Source organism: Pipistrellus hanaki (assembly GCF_964339955.1).
Source record: "Pipistrellus hanaki genome assembly, chromosome: 8".
Classification (NCBI taxonomy): domain Eukaryota; kingdom Metazoa; phylum Chordata; class Mammalia; order Chiroptera; family Vespertilionidae; genus Pipistrellus; species Pipistrellus hanaki.
In genome coordinates, this window is record NC_140510.1 from 28907182 (window position 1) to 28927678 (window position 20497).

General features: G+C 41.7%; 1 protein-coding gene across 7 annotated transcripts in view; it reads left to right on the plus strand.

Moving 5' to 3' along the window:
- LYPD6B (LY6/PLAUR domain containing 6B) overlaps window positions 1–20497 on the plus strand; it is a 166075-nt gene that overhangs the window by 92464 nt on the left and 53114 nt on the right. For 6 of the 7 annotated variants that reach the window (XM_084893056.1, XM_084893058.1, XM_084893057.1 and 3 more), the window contains one exon: window positions 19577–19645. The gene's annotated coding sequence lies outside the window, so the exon portion shown is untranslated. Of the gene's footprint in view, window positions 1–4152; window positions 4261–19576; window positions 19646–20497 lie in introns of those variants that run through there. The other variant, XM_084893059.1, reaches the window with a different exon arrangement.

Genomic DNA, 20497 nt, shown 5'->3' on the forward strand with positions numbered 1-20497 from the left:
CTCATAGATCACTGAAAAGCTGCCTGGGATATGAGTGAAAAAGTTAGGAGTGAGGGGGGGGTTGAAGGGTGGCAGACCAGTGTTTAACTAGGGAAACAAGAGATACTGTATCCTTCAAACTCAACCCTTAATTTTGCCCTTTTTTTGTTTGTTGGTTTGTTTGGTATGTACTCTGATTGCCAACCACTCTCCCTGAGAACACTTTTCTTATTTAATGCATTCTCTTGGACTAACTAAAATTTTAAATTATTTACTACCTTTTCCTTTCCCACCTGATTAAAAGCTACATATCTTAATAAAATTCTTTATTAATTTTTTTAAATTAATAAAGTTTTTACTTTAGTTCTAGATTTTTTAAAAGCTGAAAAGATAGTACAAAAGGTTCCCATATACCCCATGCCCAGTGTCCACTATTAACACTTATATCAGTATGGTGCATTTGTCATAATTAATGAGCCAATGATACATTAGTATTAGCTAAAATCCATATTTGTTCAGATATCCTTAGTTTTTACCAACTATGATTTATCTGTCTCAGGATCCCACTAGGATTCCACATTAAATTTATGGACTACCTCTTTAAGAAATATTTCTTTTTAAAAAATTTGATTTCAGAGAGAGAGAAAGGGAGCGGGAGAGGAACATTGGTGTGAGAGAAAAGCATCAATCGACTGCTTCCTGCATACCCGCTACTGGGGACCAAGCCTGAAACCCAGGCATGTGCCCTGACAGGGAATCGAACCAGCAAACTTTTGGTGCATGGCATAATGCCCAACCAACTGAGCCACCTAGGCCAGAGTGGACTACCTCTTTTTCAATATTCATTTTAAATTTATTTTTCAGCAAGTTTAATTAGTAGCTTTCCCCCATATGAAACAAGAAGATTAACACACTTTAATTCCCTTTGTTTTTACCCAAATTTCTTAGCTGTTAGTATATACATTTTCATTCCACTTTTTTTTTTTTGGTTTGTTTGTTTTGAACTTTATTTTTTATTGTTGACATTTTACAGATGCCCTCTATTTCCCCTCATCCACCCAGCCTGTCTCACACCAGGCCTTCACTACACCAGTGTCTGTGTCTTTGGGCTATGCATATATGCATACAAGTTCTTAGGTTAATGTCTTCCCATCTCCCCCTTCCCTCTGAGATTCCACAGTCTGTTCCATGCATCCAGGCCTCTGGACCTTTTTGTTCATCAGTTTATTTTGTTCATTAGATTCCACAAGTAAGTGAGATCATGTGACTCATGTCTATGTCTGACTGGTTTACTTCACTTGTCATAATGGTCTCCAGGTCCTTCCATGATGTTGCAAAGGGTAAGAGATCCTGCTTTTTTATAACTGCATAGTATTCCATTCCATGTAAATGTACCATAGCTTTTTTATTCACTTATCTACTGATGGGCACTTGGGCTGTTTCCAGATCTTAACTATTGCAAATAACACTATGAACAGTTTTTATGATAAGTGTTTTGGGATTCTTAGGCTATATTCTCAGAAGTGGGATTTCTGAGTCAAAGGGCAGTTCCATTTTTAATTTTTTGAGGAGACTCCATACTGTATTCCACAGAGGTTGCAATATTCTACATTCCCACCAGCAGTGCATGAGGGTTCCCTTTCCTCTACATCCTGGCCAGAACTTGTTTGTTAAGTTATTGATGGTAGCCGTTCTGGCAAGTGTGAGTTGATACCTTGTTGCCATTTTATTATTTTTAAAAAATATATATTTTATTAATTTTTTACAAAGAGGAAGAGAGAGGAATAGAGAGCTAGAAAAATCGATGAGAGAGAAACATTGACCAACTGCTTCCTGCACACTCCCTACTGGGGATGTGCCTGCAACCAACGTACATGCCCTTGATTGAAATCGAACCTGGAACCTTTCAGTCCGCAGGCCGACGCTCTATCCACTGAGCCTAACCTTGTTTCTGTTTTAATCTCTCTCATGATTACTGATGAGCATTATTTTCATATGTCTCTTGACCATCTGTCTGTCCTCATTGGAGAAGTATTTATTCAGGTCCCATGCCCATTTTTAATTGGATTGTTTATCTTCCTTTTTGTTGAGTTTTATGAGTTCTTTATATATTTTGGAAGTTATATAAGGGTTCCCTTTTCATTTTTATGATTACTCCACCTTGTTTTAAGGAATAGCAATGCCAATGATCTGGGCAAGGACATTCATGGGAAATGGCTGTTATCTTGGTCTTCCTGTGCTGAGGACATGAAGGAAAACCACGTCCACACAAACGTTTTGACTATACCATTTGATAATTTTAGAAATATGCCTTCTGAAGTTGCAAAATGATGTTTTCTCAAATCACCCCATCCTCAGACCAAAAGTATGCCAAGGAAAATCAACTGTGGGTGACAAAATCTTGTTTCAGTCTTTCTTGGTAGTTTCTATACCCAGGTATCTCCATTCAATTGTCAGTCTTTAGAGGGGATAAAGATGAGCCATCGCAGATGCAGTAAATAAGACCCACAGACTCGAATTGTTTTCTCATCTGCAATTACAACTACTTAAACGCTAAGATCTGAACAGCTGCACAAGAATATTTAACAGTTTTCTTGGAGCCATTCCCACTTTTGATAAGACTTTTAAAAGGCTAGCTTATGGAAATCCATAGTAAATGATTATTTCACATAGAAAAGAAAAGCCAACCTGAAAAATTGGCAAGAAATGAATTCTCTGGTTTCCTTAGCTGCTCATTTTAAGTCAGTTGAACTTGAAGGAAACCACAGTACACAGCCTAAGAATAGTCTGCAGGTACTGAAGGGTGAGGAGAAATCAGTTCAAAGGACGTCTGTGAGGAGGTGTCGCCTGAGCTCAGTCCTGGAAGATGAGCAAGATTTTTTGTGCATATATTCAACTTGACTGTGTATCCAGCACTGTGTTAGAACTGGGACCCCAGGGTGAAATAAGCTATGACTTGAGCTCACAGTCTGGGAGAGTGGAGATGGACCTATCACTAAGTTGCAGTCTAGTACAGAGGATGGCAAACTATGGCCTCTGGTCCACAACCAGCCCAGCATCTGAACTGAGGATGATTTTTACAAAGCAAAGAGGGATGGGTGTGGGGTCTCCCAGCATTATTTTTCTTTTTCTTTTTATGCCATAGTGGAGCTCCTATCTGGTCCTTTAGATGAAAGGCTGTTATGGGTTTGGATTGCAGCATATTCATGGGGCTACAGGAACACAGAAGGGGGACAGTGTAAACTGCCCAGGGAAATCAGAGATGACACCCACAGGAGAAGAGATCCTCTATGAACGAACATCTAATTCCTCTTCTGCTTTCTGTGCCTTCCTACCTTCCATCCTTGATTGCCTATCCTTTAAGGGTTAACTAATCCTTCACCTGCTCCTTATAAAATGTGGCTCCTGATGCTCTCCTTGTTACCATCCACTCATTGTGTTCTTCTCTGGGTCTGCTTCCCTAAAGCAGGGTTTCTTCACGTGAAATAAATGGGTGGGGCTTAGGGTTCTGAGCACCCCTCAAATGAGAGCAAACAAATGCTCATGTGCGTTTTTCTGGGAGGAGGGTCCAGTTTCTTTAAGAGGCCTATCGTTCAAAAATGTTGAGAATCTTCTGTTTTAAAGTGGGTGTCTCAAAACTCAAATCGTTACTGCTGATGGTGGGTTTTGACCAGCTCAGAAGTAAGTAGAGGGATTGTGAATTCCCTTCTTTAGTCCCAGTCAAGATTATAATATCTTTGCCCACTGGTTGGGCATGTAGTGGGACCTTCCTCTCAAAGTTCTATGTGCTCCAGCAGCAGGTGCAGTTTCCCTCTGTAGGGGCATCACGGATATCTGCCTGGATGCTCCATACCATGGGGTCTAAGATAAGGATTAAGGTATCAGGGATGTATGTAGTTGGAAGAGGAAGCCCAGGATGGCAAGGGCAAGAAGAAGAGAAGCAGGACGAGGGAAGACGTGCTTTCCTGAGCAAGCTGATGCCATACCCAGGCTGTGAAGAACCACGTCTGTCTCTCTGAACAGAACCACGTCTGTTCACTGGCTCAGTGCATCTCCAGGGGTTCTGGGGTCACACCTTGAAACAGTTCCTAGGATGGAGAAAGGAGGGCAGATTTATCTGCCTGCCTCACGCCCATCTCCTTCTCACCTTGGTAAAGCTCTGTCCCAGGAGGTGCCAACTCTGCCTCACTCCAAGCTGGCACCCTGCACCCCATGGACTCCTTAAGGAGCAGGACCCATGCCTCCGAGGACCTTCTCAGCAGAACAAACACAAGAGAAAAGGTAAAAACAGAGAATGGGGTAGGGAAGAAGACTGTCCTCCTGAAATTATGTGCTCATCCTTCTGTCTGTGCCTCCACCTGATATTTACAAAGCTTCTAGTCCACGCCAGTGGTGATACAATGGGTGGACAGACACAGGCCTGGTCTCTTCTCTCACAGAGCTTAAAATCCAGTGTGGGAGACAGACATTAACCACCCAGTCACCTAGCAAATGTACAGTTGCAACTGTGTTCAGTGCTCCTGGGAGAGTGAAAGTACACTGCCCAAGAGCCTTCATTAGGGAAGGTACATTAGTCAGACAGGTTGAGAAAGGCTTCTATGGACCGAAACAGAAAGGACAAGTAAGGGAGAGAGGGGGATCTTTCTAGGTGGGGGCCTTCACGCCCACAGGCTCTGTGGTAGGCATGGTGAATATGAATGCCAGAAAGGAGGCCAATGTGACCTGGGCAGACAGAGCCCAGGGCAAAGAGGTGAGGATGCAGGGCCAGGATGGCTATGTGAGAGGAGTTTTGCTTTTCTGTGAGGAACAATGGAAACTTTTTGGCAGCATTTAAGTAGAAAAGTGTGGGGATAGAGGCCTACGCAAGAGGACTCCACATAGTGAAGATTCTCTCAGCTTCAGACTGTCATGCCAGGACTCTGGCTGCTGGAGCCATTCCGATGAAACCCAAGTGTTAATGACACCAGGGAATGTGAAGGAAAAGTGAGTCCAGGAAAATCTCTGAAGTAGCAAAAATGGGCATTTGAGACTTTGGGGCTGGTGGTCATGGGAGAACCTCATACTCATCAGCTGGCCCGGGGGACATTTTTTAAATGCTGCAGAGCTTTTTCTAGATTCTCTCTTAAGGTTTTCCTAACAACATTGTTGGGTAGAGCAAAACATTTGAGTTGCCCATATGGAAAGTTCTAGAACTGAATCTAGCATACGGGCTTCCTCCTGAGGTACCATCCCACAAATGGCAATGCTGGAAGATGGTGGGGTGAAAGGCTTCTCCCATGCTGTCCTGGGCCAGGACCCTGCCCAGGTTCTCAGTGTTTCCCCCAGACCTGCCTGTGCCAAAGGCCCCAGTACTGCCAAGAGGCTTCTGGGAGCTCCGGGAGAGACGTGTGGCCAAACTGCATATTCAACATAAAACTCTTAACAAAGAGGACACCCTATGGTGGGTGAAGCAATTTGAGGAAGAACTTTTCCCATCCAACTACCAAGTTACCTTTGGCTTGTGATAAACTCATTAACCGAGAAGTAGGTGTCTCAGAAAAGGGAAGGCTTTTCGTCTCTTGCAGAGCTCTGAGGGAAATTTAAATTTATTCTGATTTGGCAGGAATTTATGTATATATTGTGATTACCTCCAGTCAGAGCAGATTGGCTGATGCTTTGGTGTGCTGCAAGTAGCCTTGGGATTGGGCTGAGCAGGCTTGGCTGATTACAAATTTATGCATAGAACCAGTGTGTGTGTGTGTGTGTGTGTGTGTGTGTGTGTGTGTGTTTATTTCTAATCAACTCTAAGATGGCAGTAGTCATGTGTTCTGAGCTGTGGGTAGTTTTGATTCTTCCTCTTTTCTCCGGGATATTTCAGGTGGCTACAAGAGCAGACCTCCCTGGACCCCTCGACCTGTATAGTTTCAATGCACAAGAAATAACGGGGAATATCTATGAACGACTCCAGTTCCTCCCATCCCCTGCAGTGGTCTGCATTCTTCCCTTCTGACCTGGTCAGCTGCTTGAGAGAAGTTGATGGAACATGTCAAATCTGGGGTATTCCTTCTAAAAGCTTTTAGGTGCAGGCTTGCTTAGTAATCCTAAAGAGCGTTACATCTTCCCAGAGAAATTCACAGTTGGGTTTGAACAAATTGGAAGACTTGAGAAAAGAGTCATAAAGGCGATTACAGGCCAGAGGGAGTGACTGAAGAGATTAAAGGAGTGAAATGTGGATCTTGGCCAAAAGGCAGATGGGGGAGGTGCAGAGGGCAAAACACTTAGAAGAGGATAAACTGTTGGGGCAGGAAGAAAGAGTGGCTGTTTCCAGGCTCTTAACCTCTCTGTGGGTCATGGGCCCTTTTGTGAACCCAGTAATAGCTCTGAGCCCTCTCCTCAGAAGAACGTCCAGGCTCACACACCAGGGGCCCGTTTCTTTCTTCCTCCCGCTCTTGGCTCCAGACCTGTGGTTCCCACACAAGTCTGGACTTGCCAGATGACTTGGTGTTTTCAAGACAAGTTAAAAGTACAGATTATTATGTGATTTTTTAATTTTTATTTTTAAAATAACGATGCTGGCCAAATTAAATATCTCTTTGGGCCATTGTAGCGAGCCTCTAGTTTGCCATAAAGTCTTTAGCTTCCTGTAGTCTTTGAGTTTTTTTGGATTCATCTGTGCGGTTTGGCGCCATGCTCCTGTGTGGGAGCCTGATTCTTGGCTGAGCTCAGCTGTGAGTTCAGTGTGAGCAGGTGGGGCTTTTCTGTAGGCGATGGATGATGAGGGAATAGGGCCATTTCTCTGAGGCACTGATTTTTTCTAGAGGACTGTCCGGAGGGAGGAGAGGGGCAGGTATGAAGGAAGTTATGTGGTTCTGTAGCTGGATGCTGCTGTTCTGGGAACCAGCAGTTCAGTGAGCAGATTATTGCTACTCTATCAGCGTTTAGTCCTACACTTCATCCCGCTGGTCCACTGTCTGATGCCTTTGAATCCAGTGAATCCTCTTGTGAAATTTTTCCCGGGGATGAAGCCCTCATCTGTAAGGTTAGATGCTTTATTACACTGGGTTGAGGAGAAGCTCTCGGTCTAAATTGCTCTGTCTGCTTCAAGTAATCTCTCCGCTTTCAATATCCTCCCCTGCCCTCTTGTGTCCCGGAGCCTTCTGGTGCCCAGCCCCTAAGGATTCTACAGAACAAGTTCATTTGCTCTTGTTGGGATCCTACTTTGCAAGCTGTTGGTAAGGCAAAGAGTATCATGAGCTAAGTTACCATTGTTTTTCTGCTTTATATTCTTTAAAATCTCTCCTTTGCCACTGTTTCCTTCTAGTCCTCTTTATCTTATTAAAAAATTAAATAGTTTTACTATTTAATAGTTCCAGCTATTTAATAGACTTAGCAGTCGTTTTAGTAGGGAGTCGGGCAGTAATGTGTTGTTGGTCTGCCATTTTTAACAGAAAGTCTTCCTATTTCTTCATCCGATTCCCTCTTATTTCTTCAGGACCTTAAGTCATCTATTTTTATTTTCTTATCTTTTCAACTCTTCTGTTTTAAACCCAAAATAATTATCCCTCAACCATTCTTTTCATGTTTTTCCTACTACAGTTGACATTCAATGCTATATTAGTGTCAGGTGTTCAGCAGAGTGGTTAGACTTTCATATAACTTACTAAGTGTCACCTGATAAGTCTCTGACACCATACGTAGTTATTACAGTATTATTGGCTATATTCCCTATGCTGTACTTTACCTCCCTGTGACTATTTTGTAACCATTCTTGTTGACCTCACGTTTCATCACTAACGAGTAGCTTAATGTTGCTGCCACCGTCTGAGTTCTGCCTCCATGATTGCTAATATTCTTGGAAGGTCACTGATTCTCCAATTTAATGATGTTTTTTGGTCCTTCTCTTCAATGTCCACTCTGGTCACTGTGGATCCCTGACTCCTGATCCCTCCAGTGGCTTCCTGATCGCAGTGGCCCTTCAACTTCTGGCCACTCTTGAGCCTACCTTCTTTATCTGCTCTCTCCTACACATATGAGCCCCAAAGACCTTCCCAAAGTCCTTTTCTCTCTCTTCTGAAACAGACATACCCATTTCCATGTGCACAGCTGCTCTTTTAAGCAGGGAATCCTGGATCTGTATGGTGAGTCTGGACCTTCTCCCTTGATCTGGTCCAGCACGTGTAAATGCCTGTTGGGGAAACTTGCACAGAGGTCCTGCTGAAACCTCAAAATCACATGTCTAAGACTAGATCTGTTTTCTCCCTCATGGCCTGTGCTTTCCATTTTTGTTAATGGTGTCACTGTCCTCCAGTTCACTCAAGTTACCATCCTTAGGGCCATTTCTTAGCTACTACTTTTTCTCACCCCAGAATCTAATTACTGTAGTTACAAAGCCCTATTGCTTTTATCCTCACAGGGCCTCAGAATCTGTCCCCCATCATTAATTTCCATTACTACTACCCTCGCTTAGGACCTTACACCTCTTGCTTGAATTATCGCAAAACGTGCTTACTGCTCTTCCTACCTCTGCTTTTTCTTCTCTCCAGTTCATCTTCCACACCAATGACTCCCAGATGTAGATGTAGTGACATCAAAATGAAATGGGATTTTTAAAAAGCGCATATTTCTAAACACCTCCACTCAGTGATTGTGATTAATTACATCTGGGTAGGATGCAAAAACCTGAGCTTTTAAAAATGCTTTGCAGTGAGTAAACCAAATTTAGAACAATATTTACTGAGTGTATCATTTATATAATTTTAATTAAAGTAGTAATGCTATATGGATACATAATATACCTATATATTTCTTTCTTTTTCGAATCATGGGTTATAAGTATACTCACCGAAATGATATTATTGTGGGAAAGGAAACAAAGGGGAGGTCAAGGGCAGATGTAGTTTATTTCTCTTAAACATTCTTAAGCCAAAATGGCACAACATCAACATGATTTTATTACAAATGGAGAATTGTTCTATTATTATTTGTGCTTTTCTATCCATATTAAGCAAGTTTGAATCTCTCCAGATGATTCTTTAAAAAAATATATATTTTATTGATTTTTTTTATAGAGAGGAAAGGAGAGGGATAGAGAGTTAGAAACATCATTGAGAAAGAAACATCGATCAGCTGCCTCCTGCACACCCCCCACTGGGAATATGCCCGCAACAAAGGTACATGCCCTTGACCAGAATCAAACCTGGGACCCTTGAGTCCACAGGCTGATGTTCTATCCACTGAACCAAACTGGCTAGGGCTCTCCAGATGATTCTTATGCAGATCCAGGTTTAGGTTCTGTGATACCATGAAAGTGCTCATCAGAAAATGCAGATGTGACTACATTACACATGTTTGAAAGTTTTCCATGACTCCTACAGAGTCAATTTTAAATTCCTTGGCATAGCGTTCAACTGGCATGGCTCAGTGCTTGAGTATCGACCTGCAAACCATCAGGTCCTGGTTTGATTCCCAGTTAGGGCACATGCCTGCGTTAAAGCTAGATCCCCAGTAGGAGTTAGACAGGAGGCAGCCAATCAATGATTTTCTCTCATCAATGATCTCTCTCTCTCTCTTTCTCTCTCTCTCTCTCTAACCAATAAAAATATATGTTTAAGTTCCTTGGCATAACATACAGGATGCTAACCTACCTTTTTGGCCTTGCCTTCCATTACTCACCATTCACTCAGTCACTGGGACAGAAATCTCTGCTCTTCATGGGACCTGGGAAATGCCATTTGCTTTCACTTGGCTCTGTGTCTTCCAGATATTATTTCTTCTGTATTTTATTCTCTTCCCTGATTGCCCCCTCCCATCTTCTCTTCATCAAAATATTGTTTATCTCTCAAGATCTATGTTCTGTTTTACCATCTCTAGGAAACTTTCACCCATTTCATAAGTTTCCTTACCCTGGGTGGGTGGCTCTTTGGTTGGAAAGTTGTCCTGATGTGCCAGGGTTGTGGGTTCAATAGTCAGGGAAAATGCAGGAAAGCAAACAATGAATACATAAATGGGGGTAGAGCAATAGATCTATATCTCTCTTTCTCAAAATCAATCAATAAAAATAAAACAAACAAACAAAAAACCCAAAAGCTTCTTCTTCTGCACTTTCCATAGAATTCCACTTACACTTCTTATTCACTTTTGTGCTCATTTCATCCTCAAATGAAAGCTGTGTGAAGGCACGGGCTGTTTTATTCATTTGCTTGACATATATTTTACCAGTCAGATATTTCTAAGCACATGTTATGTGGAGGCACTGTGTTAGATTATGGGGGGATGCACCTGAGGAAAGCAGGATTCCATTCAGGTTCTGTCATGAGGTTGATGACAAGTGCTCACGTCATTAAGGGGAGGAGAGAACAAGAATGCCTTATCTGTTCGTCAGGCTGTTAAATTTTAAAAGGAAGAATCCTATGTGGTGGATGAAACTGGACAAAGACTTATGGATGAGTTGTCTTTGAGTTGAGCTATTTTGGGTGAGATATTGACAAGGAGACATAGTCAAGGTAAATGGTTGTTGAATTAATAAATAAATCCCAGGCAGAGGGATTTCAAAGTCGTGGAGGCCTTTGAGAAGCTGTTTAAGAACAGTAAGTAATTTACTTTGATCAAAGCCTGGACCAAATGGAGGGGAGCAGTGGATAATAATTCTGGGAGAGGGTTTGGGACTCAGTCTAGTAGACCTAGATGCTGGGCTATAAAAAGATTGCTTTTTATTTGGTTAGAAACCACTAAAAGTTTGTGAACAAGGTTGAGGTATGATCGGGCTCTATTAAGACAGCAACAGGTAGGATGGTCATAAAAGGAAGCTGGGAGAACAGGTAAGAAGAAGTTATGATCTGGTCTCGGACTGGTGATCCAAGCTGGACAAGGGTGTTTGGGCAGCAGGCATGGAAGAGAGGAGACAGGCATGGGTAATTCTGTTGAGTAGATTTGATTCAACTTCATTACTATGGATTACAGAGCTTATTGGAATTGGGGATCAAGGGGGTGAGAGCCCTTGGAGATGAGAGTTCAGCCTGGGCCCTCACTGGGAAATGGGTCTAGTAATATGAAGAAGAGCATTGGGAAAAGGAGAGGGCTTGTGGTAAAAATGATAGGTTCTGGTTTTGGGATGTTGTAGTTGATTGAATAGTATCCCCTAAGATAGATATAGTTCAGTCTTAACCCCAAGTACCTGTAAATATGACCTGATTTGGAAATAGGTTTTTTGCAGATGTAATTAAGTTAAGGATCTCTGATTGAGCTCATCTAGGATGAAGGGTGTGCCCTACGTCTAAGAACTAGTATTCTTATATTAGGTGTACTGGTTAATAATGCGGATTTTGTAATCAAAGAACAAAGGATAATTTCAAGTGAAACATCAAAAGTGCTTTATTCAAAGTAATGTCCATTGCTAGTTACACATTTCTCCCATCTTTTAGGTAACTTGTGGATACCGTCCCGATAGAACTTTTCTTGTTTTGAGGCAAACCATTCAGAGACCCAATTTTTCACTTCTTTGTACGTTTTAAAGTCCTGCTCAGAATGTGCGTGTGCCATCGATCAGAATAAGTGGTAATCTGAAAGAGCAAGGTCTGGTGAATATAGTGGGTGGGTTAGTACTTCCCAGGCAAGATCTTTTAACATGTCTTTAACTGGTTTTGAAGTGTGTGATGGTGCGTTATCATGAAGCAAAATTACTTTGCTGTTTCTTCTCGCCCATTCTGGTTGTTTTATGATCAAAGCGTGATTCAAATTGATTTTTGTTGTTGGTAGCAATCAATATTAATGGTTTCACTCTGTTTTAGAAGCTCATAATATACCACACCTTCCTGAAACCACTAGACTCAGAGCATTGTCTTCTTCTTTTTTAAATATATTTTATTGATTTTTCAAAGAGAGGAAAGGAGAGAGATAGAGAGCTAGAAACATCCATGAGAGAGAAACATCGACCAGCTGCCTCTTGCACACCCCCTACTGGGGATGTGCCCACAACCAAGGTACATGCCCTTGACCGGAATTGAACCTGGGACCTCCCAGTCCGCAGACCGACGCTCTACCAATGAGCCAAACCTGTTTCGGCCAGAGCATTGTCTTCTTTCTGAAGCAGTTTGGTCTTGCAGTCAATGTTGATTGTTGACCTGGATCAGCCCATTATTTTGTGTGTTTGGGATTCTCAAAATAAATCCAGTTTTCATCACCAGTCACAATTGGATGCAAAAAAGACTTTCGTGCCATTGAAGCAACATTTTACTGATGACTTTTTGTTTTTCCATTTGTCCTTCATTCAGTTGATGTGACACCCATTTTCCTTTCTTTAAAATATTTCCCATTGCTTGAAAATAATTCAAAATTGTTTGCTGAGCAACATTTAATCTTTCTGCAAGTTGTTTTTGAGTTTGACACGCATCTTCATCTGATAATGCTTGTAATTGTTGAACTTCAAACTTTTTCGTTTGATCTAGGCGTTCTTTGTCTTTCACATCAAAATCATAACTTTTAAAGTGTTTAAACCAGCATTCACAAGTATTTTGAGATGGAGAATGTTCACCATAAGCTTCCCGAAGTATATAACTTTCAGCAGCACTTTTCTTCAAAATAAAATAATGAATTAAAACTTCCGACAAATGCTTTTTTTTTTGGCATGAAATTGGACATTTTTAAGCATAAAAATATCTATGATATTAACACCTTCGTAAAAATTTGATATATGAAGTTTTGAAGCTTGCTGTCAATACAGCAAAATAGCATACATATCAAATTGCATATATATATCAACATATGTGTAACTTTATCTATTGAAAAAATTCCGCATTATAAACTGGTACAAGTAGACAGATATTTGATACAGAGACACAAGAAGAGCATGTGAAGACAGAGGCTAAGATTGGACTTCTGTAGCTACAAGCCAAGAAATTGGAGGCATCAGAATCTAGGAGGAGACAGGCATGGGGCAGATTGTGTCTAGGAACCTATGGAGGCATCAACCTCTCTAACACCTTGATTTTGGATTTCTGGCCCTCAGAACTGTGAAAGAATAAATTACTGCTTTAAGCCACTATGTTTGTGGTAATTTGTTATGGCAGTCCTAGGAAATACACAGATATGCTCAAATTTTAAAACAGAGGACAAGAATTTATCAACTTCGAAGCACCATCTGGAACTTTGTTGTTCTGTATGATGCACTGGGCCCACCATGCTCATTCATTGTGAAGAGCCTGTTGCTGATTTAGTTTGGAGAGGAGGTGAGGGCCAGGGGGAGGAAGTAGCTGTTTTATTGATTAAATGAGGCAGGTAGAGTGGATTTGCTTCCCTACAGGGAAAAATATTTCAAAAGCAAGAAGCAATCAGTAATTGAGCCTTCACTGAGTTTCTGTTTTGTGTTCCACACTATGCTGGGCATGGAAGGGGATTTAAGAATAATATTCCACATGGACTCTTGAGATACTCACAGCTCAGTAATTGAAATAGAACCATTAGCAAGGCTAATATGTAATCAGTGGTTAAGAGATTTAAGAAAGATTAAATTGAATAAGGAATTTTCATTTTTTAAAATTTTATTAATTGGATACTTGAATTGTTTCCAATCACTGAGTTTCAGATTCTGTGGCAAAGTCACTCCACAGAGTGTATCCCTTGATTCTGAGAGTCAAATTACCCTTGGCTTTATGTATGATGTGTGCTGATTTAACCATAGAACCCTGGAATTTGTATGCTGAGAAATTCGTTGCTACTTCATAACTGTAATTTTGCTACTGTTAATGAATCATAATATAATATCTGTGTTTTCTGATGGTGGCATTAGAAAGGTTGAGAACCACTGCTTTAAAAGATCTTTTTGCGGTTTAGATGATATGTTCCTGGCCATCTGAGCACCAAACTAGCGAATGAACTTCAGCTCATTCGTGTGCTGACTGGGTGACTGCAAAATCCTCTCAGCTGAGAAGCTAAGGCCGAACAAAGTGGTCTGAATTCTCTGTGGCTCTTAATTTTGGTTGTAGTTCCCTTGCCAGTGTGCTGCAAAAATGACTATTTTCATCACCTTCCTGGGGACATCTTCTGATGACTCCCACTGGGCCCCTCTTGTGCATCTGGGTGCACAATGGCATCTCCCCTCTGTGCCATCTGCTCTTCTACATGCCCTGAAGATGAAAACCAGCGTGGTGTGCAGCTTCTTGCTTTCTCTTTCAACTATTCCATTGTCTTGGTCGAGAGGAGCTGTGTTTGTCTTAAGACCCATGTTCCCACCTAGAAGGCTGGTTACCTTACTTATTTGCTGAAGAAAGCAGAAGCTTAAAGATGGCAAGCAGGTTGGGGGAGACATGCTTTTCTAATTGATTTTGTTCGGGTATTTTCTCTGGAGTGCTTCATAGTAGTGTCTCTGACTTCTTGACGTCAGCTGTGTTTATAGAAGCTTATCATAACCAGGTTGGTGGCCAAGATGGCACTTCAGCTTTAGACACCGTGACACGAAGAATTCCACATAGTGGGGATATTCTTATCTCACTTCAGCTTGAACTCTAAAGAACATTAATTAAGATTGTGGGGCAGATTGACCCAACCCTCAGGGAAGAAAACCCATTTAATAGGCTTTCATTTTCTTGCTGCTGCTATTGGTTCTGAAACTAGGGTTTATACGATTCATTGGCTCCTTGTGGAGTAGCTCTTCTGCCTTTCATACATGGTTCTTAGAATAAAGTTAATATGGAAAACAAACTTTTCATATTGTAAATATTTGATCATTGTTAAATTAATTAGATAAAAATTGATTCCTGGGTAAACAAAATGTGGTGTATACTTGCAATGGAATATTACTCAGGCATAGCAAGGAATGGAATTCTGATACAACATAGTTGAACCTTGAAAACATTATGCTTAGTGAAATGACCTGAAGAATAAATATGTGGTTCCATTTATATGAGGTCCATCAAATAGGCAAAGTCATAGAGACAGAAAGTAGAATAGTAGTTATCAGGGGCTGAGGGAAGGGGGTAACAGACACTTACTGTTTAATGGGTACGGAGATTCTGTTTAAGAGGATAAAAATTTTCTGGAAATGGATAGTGGTTATAGTTGCAGAACATTGTGAATGTGCTTAATGCCACTTAACTGTTCTCTTAAAATGTTAAATGGAGAATTTTGTGTTATGCCATATGAAAACATTTTTAAAAAATTGATTCCAAAGCAGGAAGAGTATATGACTTCTACATGCAAACATACACTTAAACCTGAACTTATAAACCTTCTGAGGGCAGTATTTCTTTCCTTAAAAAAAATCTTTATTGTTCAGATTATTACAAGCGTTCCTCTCCCCCCCACCAATAGCTCCCCTCTACCAGATTCCCAACCCCACCTCATGCCCTTACCCCCACCACTGTCTTCTTCCATAGGTGTAAGATTTTTGTCCAATCTCTTTCCGCACCCCTCAGACCCCTTTCCCCCCTGTGAATTGTTAGTCCAATCCCTTTCTATGTCCCTGATCCTATTATATTCACCAGTCCATTTTGTTCTTCAGATTTTTTTTTTTATTCTCTTGAGTTTTAGATTCACTTGTTGGTAGATATGTATTTGATGCCTTTTTGTTGTTCATAATTTTTTACCTTTACCTTTTTCTTCTTCCTCTTCTTAAAGAATACCCTTCAACATTTAATGTAATCCTGGTTTGGTGTTGATGAACTCCTTTAACTTTTTCTTGTCTGTGAAGCTCTTTATCTGACCTTCAATTCTGAATGATAGCTTTGCTGGGTAGAGTAATCTTGGTTGTAAGTTCTTGTTGTTCATAATTTTGAATATTTCTTGCCACTCCCTTCTGGCCTGCATAGTTTCTGTTGAGAAATCAGCTGACAGTCGTATGGGTACTCCCTTGTAGGTAACTAGTTGTTTTTCTCTTGCTGCTTGTAAGATTTTCTCTTTGTGTTTTGCTCTTGGCATTTTAATTATGATATGTCTTGGTGTGTTCCTCTTTGGATTCTTCTTGTTTGGGGTTCTGTGCGCTTCCTGAAGTTGTAAGTCTATTTCTTTCACCAGGTAGAGAAAGTTTTCTGTCATTATTTCTTCCATTAAGCTTTCAATATCCTGCTCTCTCTCTTCTTCTGGCACCCCAAAAATCTGGATGTTGGTACACTTTAAGCCATCCTGGAGGCTCCTTACACAATCCTCACACTTTTGGATTCTTCTTTCTTTTTGCCTCTCTGGTTGGGTGATTTTTGCTTTCTAATATTCCAGATCTTTGGTTTGATTCTTGGGGCATGTTGATCTATAGTTGAGTTTCTGCATATTCTTTATTTCAGACTTTATATGTTTAATTTCTGGCTGGTCCTTTTCCATTTTTTTGGTGTTCTCATTAAGGTCATTGAAGGTCTCACAAAGCTTCTTGGAGATCTCATCAAGTTTCTCAAAGGTTTTTAGAAGATTCTTGAGTAATCTTATAAATGTGATTCTGAACTGTGTGTCGTCCAGTAATTTACTCTCCTCCATCTCTCCCATTTGTGTCATGCTTTGGTGAATATTCATTTTGGCTGCCTCCCTGTATTGATGAAGTAGCTTTGTGTGGTTGGTGACCTATAGGGGCCAGTAGCTCAGCTTCCCCAATCACCTAAGGTGGTCGCTTTTGCTATATCCCTTTGTGGGCTTAGTGCAAAGTCTTGGTGTAATTAAGCCTTGATTGCTGTTGGTACACTGGGAGGAATTGACCTCCAGGCCGATTGTCTGTGAGGACCTGCTGTGTCCATAAAGGAAGAACTGCTGCACTGGAGACACGCCTTGTTTCAGTGGGGCTTTGGTGCTCACTGAGACCATCTCCTGAATGTGTCACTTATGGGTGTGAGGGATTGAAATTGAGCACTTGAACTCTGGTTTCTGGTTCTCAATGAGGTGCAGTTCAGCTACTGCCTGAGGCCGGTATTGTTGCAGGAGTACTGTGTGAACCATAGTCCTGTCTTCCTTGGATCTGTTTGCCCCAGGTTGCAATTTTGCTAAACTGCAACAGAGAGGGCCATTCATATGCAAAAGCCTCTGCTTGGAGCTTGGGCGTGTTTGTAGGTTTTGCAGGGCAGAGTCTCAGGACAGAGTATCAGGGCTTCACTAGGCTGGGGCATGGCCAACAGCGATGGCTGCCGTCCACTGCCTCTCCGATGGTGTCCCGGCGTCCCCACATCACCGAGTCTCCCCGAGTCGCACACCACAGCACAGCAAACAATCTCAGTTCTGCAAGCAAGCCAGACTCACTTTCTGATGGCAGACATGCTAGCCTCCCCCCAGAAACTGGATTTCAGAGAGATCGGGAACTTGTCTCTCTTCAGGTTGAAGAAAGCATCGCCCTCCGCCAGCCGGGATCCGCCACCAGCCAGTATGGCGTTCGTGCCCCTCCCCCCCTCCCCCCCAACTTCAGTTTTTCAGCACTTTTGCCCTGGATTCTCCTTTTTCTCTTTCAGTCTAGTTGTAGGGCTTCCTCTCAGCCAGAGTTCCCTTGGTTTTTGGGAGATACACGTTTTGTTTTTATAGTTTTTTTTTTTTAATTGTTGTACACAGCAGCGGTTTAGGAGTGTTTACCTACGCCGCCATCTTCGTTTTTAGTCCTGATACTTTAATACCTGCTGCCTTCGAGGTCCTTGGCCTGGGGCGCTCTCTGAGGGCAGTATTTCTGACATCTGCCCCTGCACAGCAGCAGATAAAACCTGCACTCCAGGCTGTGGCAGAGACCAAAGTCTCAGGAAGTTGTAGCCTGATTCCCACCCAGATTTTTGCTGGGAGAAATGATCATATTTCTGGGAAATATCTCATAGGATATGGAGTTCATTCTCCATTTTATCCCTGGATCCAGCCAACTGCTTTGTGCTTGGACCCCATTTTGGCTTTGTTTCTGGCCCTGAGGGAGCAAAAAGAAGCTTTATAGGAGACTCCCTACTGTGTACACTTAGAGGTGCTATTAATTATTATCCTCCCCCCCACACACATACCTCCCAATATGGATGATAAAGGATAGTTTAAGAATTTACCCAAGGAAGAAACACCTTGGGAGAAATTCCTCAATGATAAGAAAAAACTGACATCCTTAGGCAATATGTACATTGTATATTATCTTAAAGTCAATGTGATTATCTTGTGTCCATTTTCTTCTTTGCTTTGGCCACTAGGATGCTCAGAGCCCAATTTATAACCATGTCAAGTAACAGCTTACTACTTTATAGCATACATTTCTGTGAGCCAACTTTTATACATACTCTTGTAGCCCCTTTTTAAAAATGCTATCTTCTTTACATACTATACATATATTATAAGGCAGCTCGTCCTTTTTTGACATTAGATGGTGTATATGTATGCTCATACACACACACACACGTGTGTATATGTGCACATACATGTACTTAAATAAGCAAATGGAAAAAACAAACACATACTATACTATATATATGTATATATGTAAGTATATGTATATGTATATGTATATGTACACACACATATGAGAGAGAGAGAGAGAGAGAGAGAGAGAGAGAGAGAGAGAGAGAGAGAGAGAATATGTTTATTTTTAAGGAATTGACTCACATGAGTGTGGAGGCTGGCAGGTTTGAAATTTGCAGGGCAGACAAGCAGGCTGGAGACTCAGACGAACCTCAGTATTTACTCTTAAGGCCTTAGCTGATTTAATGAGAACCACCCATATTATGGCGGGTCATCTGCTTTACTCAAGGTAGTTAATCACATCTAAGAAATATCTTTACAGCAATATATAGATGTGTTTGCCAAACAGCTGGGTACCATAGCCCAGCCAAGTTGAATAAACACATACAATTAACCATCACAACCCTGGTTGGTGTGGCTCAGTTGGTTGGGCATTGTTCGGTGTACTGAAGGGTTGCCTGTTTAATTCCACTTTGGCCATGGTCAGGGCACATGCCTAGGTTGCTGGCTGGATCCCCATTGGAGGACATGCAAGAGGCAGCTGATTGATATTTCACTATCACACTGATGTTTCTCTCTCTTCATCTCCCTTCCTCTATCTCTAAAAATCAATATAAAAATTAACCATCACAGCAATATAAATATATAATATAATTTTTTAAATTTGGGCATAATTTTTATTTGTTTTTTCCATTTGCTTATTTGAGTGCATGTAGAAAAAGTTTCCAGTTTCCTCTCACCTCCTCATCAGATTCAAGCCTCATGTTGTCATTATTTCATCAGCTGGTAGGGCTGCCTTCCAAAGCAGGTTGGTTCAACAGCATAGAGTCTGCATTGTTGTGGATGTGTTGAATGTGTGAATGTGTTGACTTGCCAACATACCCTGATGTAGATCAGTGTTATACAGAGTTCTGCCAGATCCTTGCTAATCAGTCATTTTTGTGGAGGGACGTGATGAGGTATATCATATGATTTCACCAATTATTACCATTCCCAATTAGTTAGGGCCCAGGTGCGTGGTAATAGAATGTTAGCTCACTCTGTCTTAACAGCAGTCTCTGACTTGATTCCGAGGATTTCATGCATTTGATATTGTTCAATTGGTTATATTGCTGCTGTTGGACTCTGCAAAGTCCTCAAACATCTGGACACCTGCCTTTTGCGAGGAAGCATTCCAGTTGTTCAGGAATTGAACTCATCGCCAGCACTGGCTCATACCTTATCTTTTTATTGTTGGCAGACTGGCGGCGACTTCCTTTGGGCACAGACCTCTGCACTGCTGGAGGCCGACACCTCACTCTCTCTCAAGGTAAGAGTTGAAGCGGTTACAGATGACCTCAGTGTTCCATTTGGAAGCTTTGGAGCAGATTGTCGGGGGCCCATGTGCCCTCTTGGATGTCTGGGATTCTGTCTTTAGTCCGTTGCCTTGGTAATGTGCCAGGCCTTCTATCCCATCCTAACCCTCCCCTGCTCCCTGCGGCCCTGGCATTTCAAAGCCTGGCTTGGCTTTATTTCCATTTCTGGTGAACCCAAGGAGGGAGTCAAGCTCAGGGGATTATCCATGGATCAAAGACTTCCCTAATTTGGTCAATTAGAAGAGAACCTTCTAGAGTAATCTTCTCAGGTATGAGACTATCTGGGGAATAGGTAGGAAGTGATGCTCAAAAGTGTCTGTCAAGTTAAATATATCGCTAACTTTACTTAGTGTCTGCACTGATTATTGAGCATTCATTATTAGAGGACATTTAAATATTAAGGATTAGAAAATATCTCCTCATCCGAAATAGGATGAGAATGTTAATCTCACAGAGAAGAGGCAATGGCATCGATGTGGGCACCTTTAAAGTTGTGTTTCACTGATGGCTGCTTTTTACTTCATTTTGCCCTTTTGGTATAGGTATGGTGCTTCCTACACAGGCTGACCAGGTTCGGTGGTTAGGCACGTCTCCTTTCTCCTAGTGAGAAAATGGAATATAGGATCAGTTTTTCTGAGGTCAGGCTGCTAAAACGAAGGAATGTCTTTTTGAAGCTGCAGGGACCTGAGCCTGGTCTGCTGAGTAATCTCCCAGGCGTGGGCTTTCAGCGCCCAGCCCAGAGGCCTTCTGCTTGCAAGCAGACCTCCCACCTTGCATTGGAAGGGTGAGGGAAGGCTGCTTTCAAA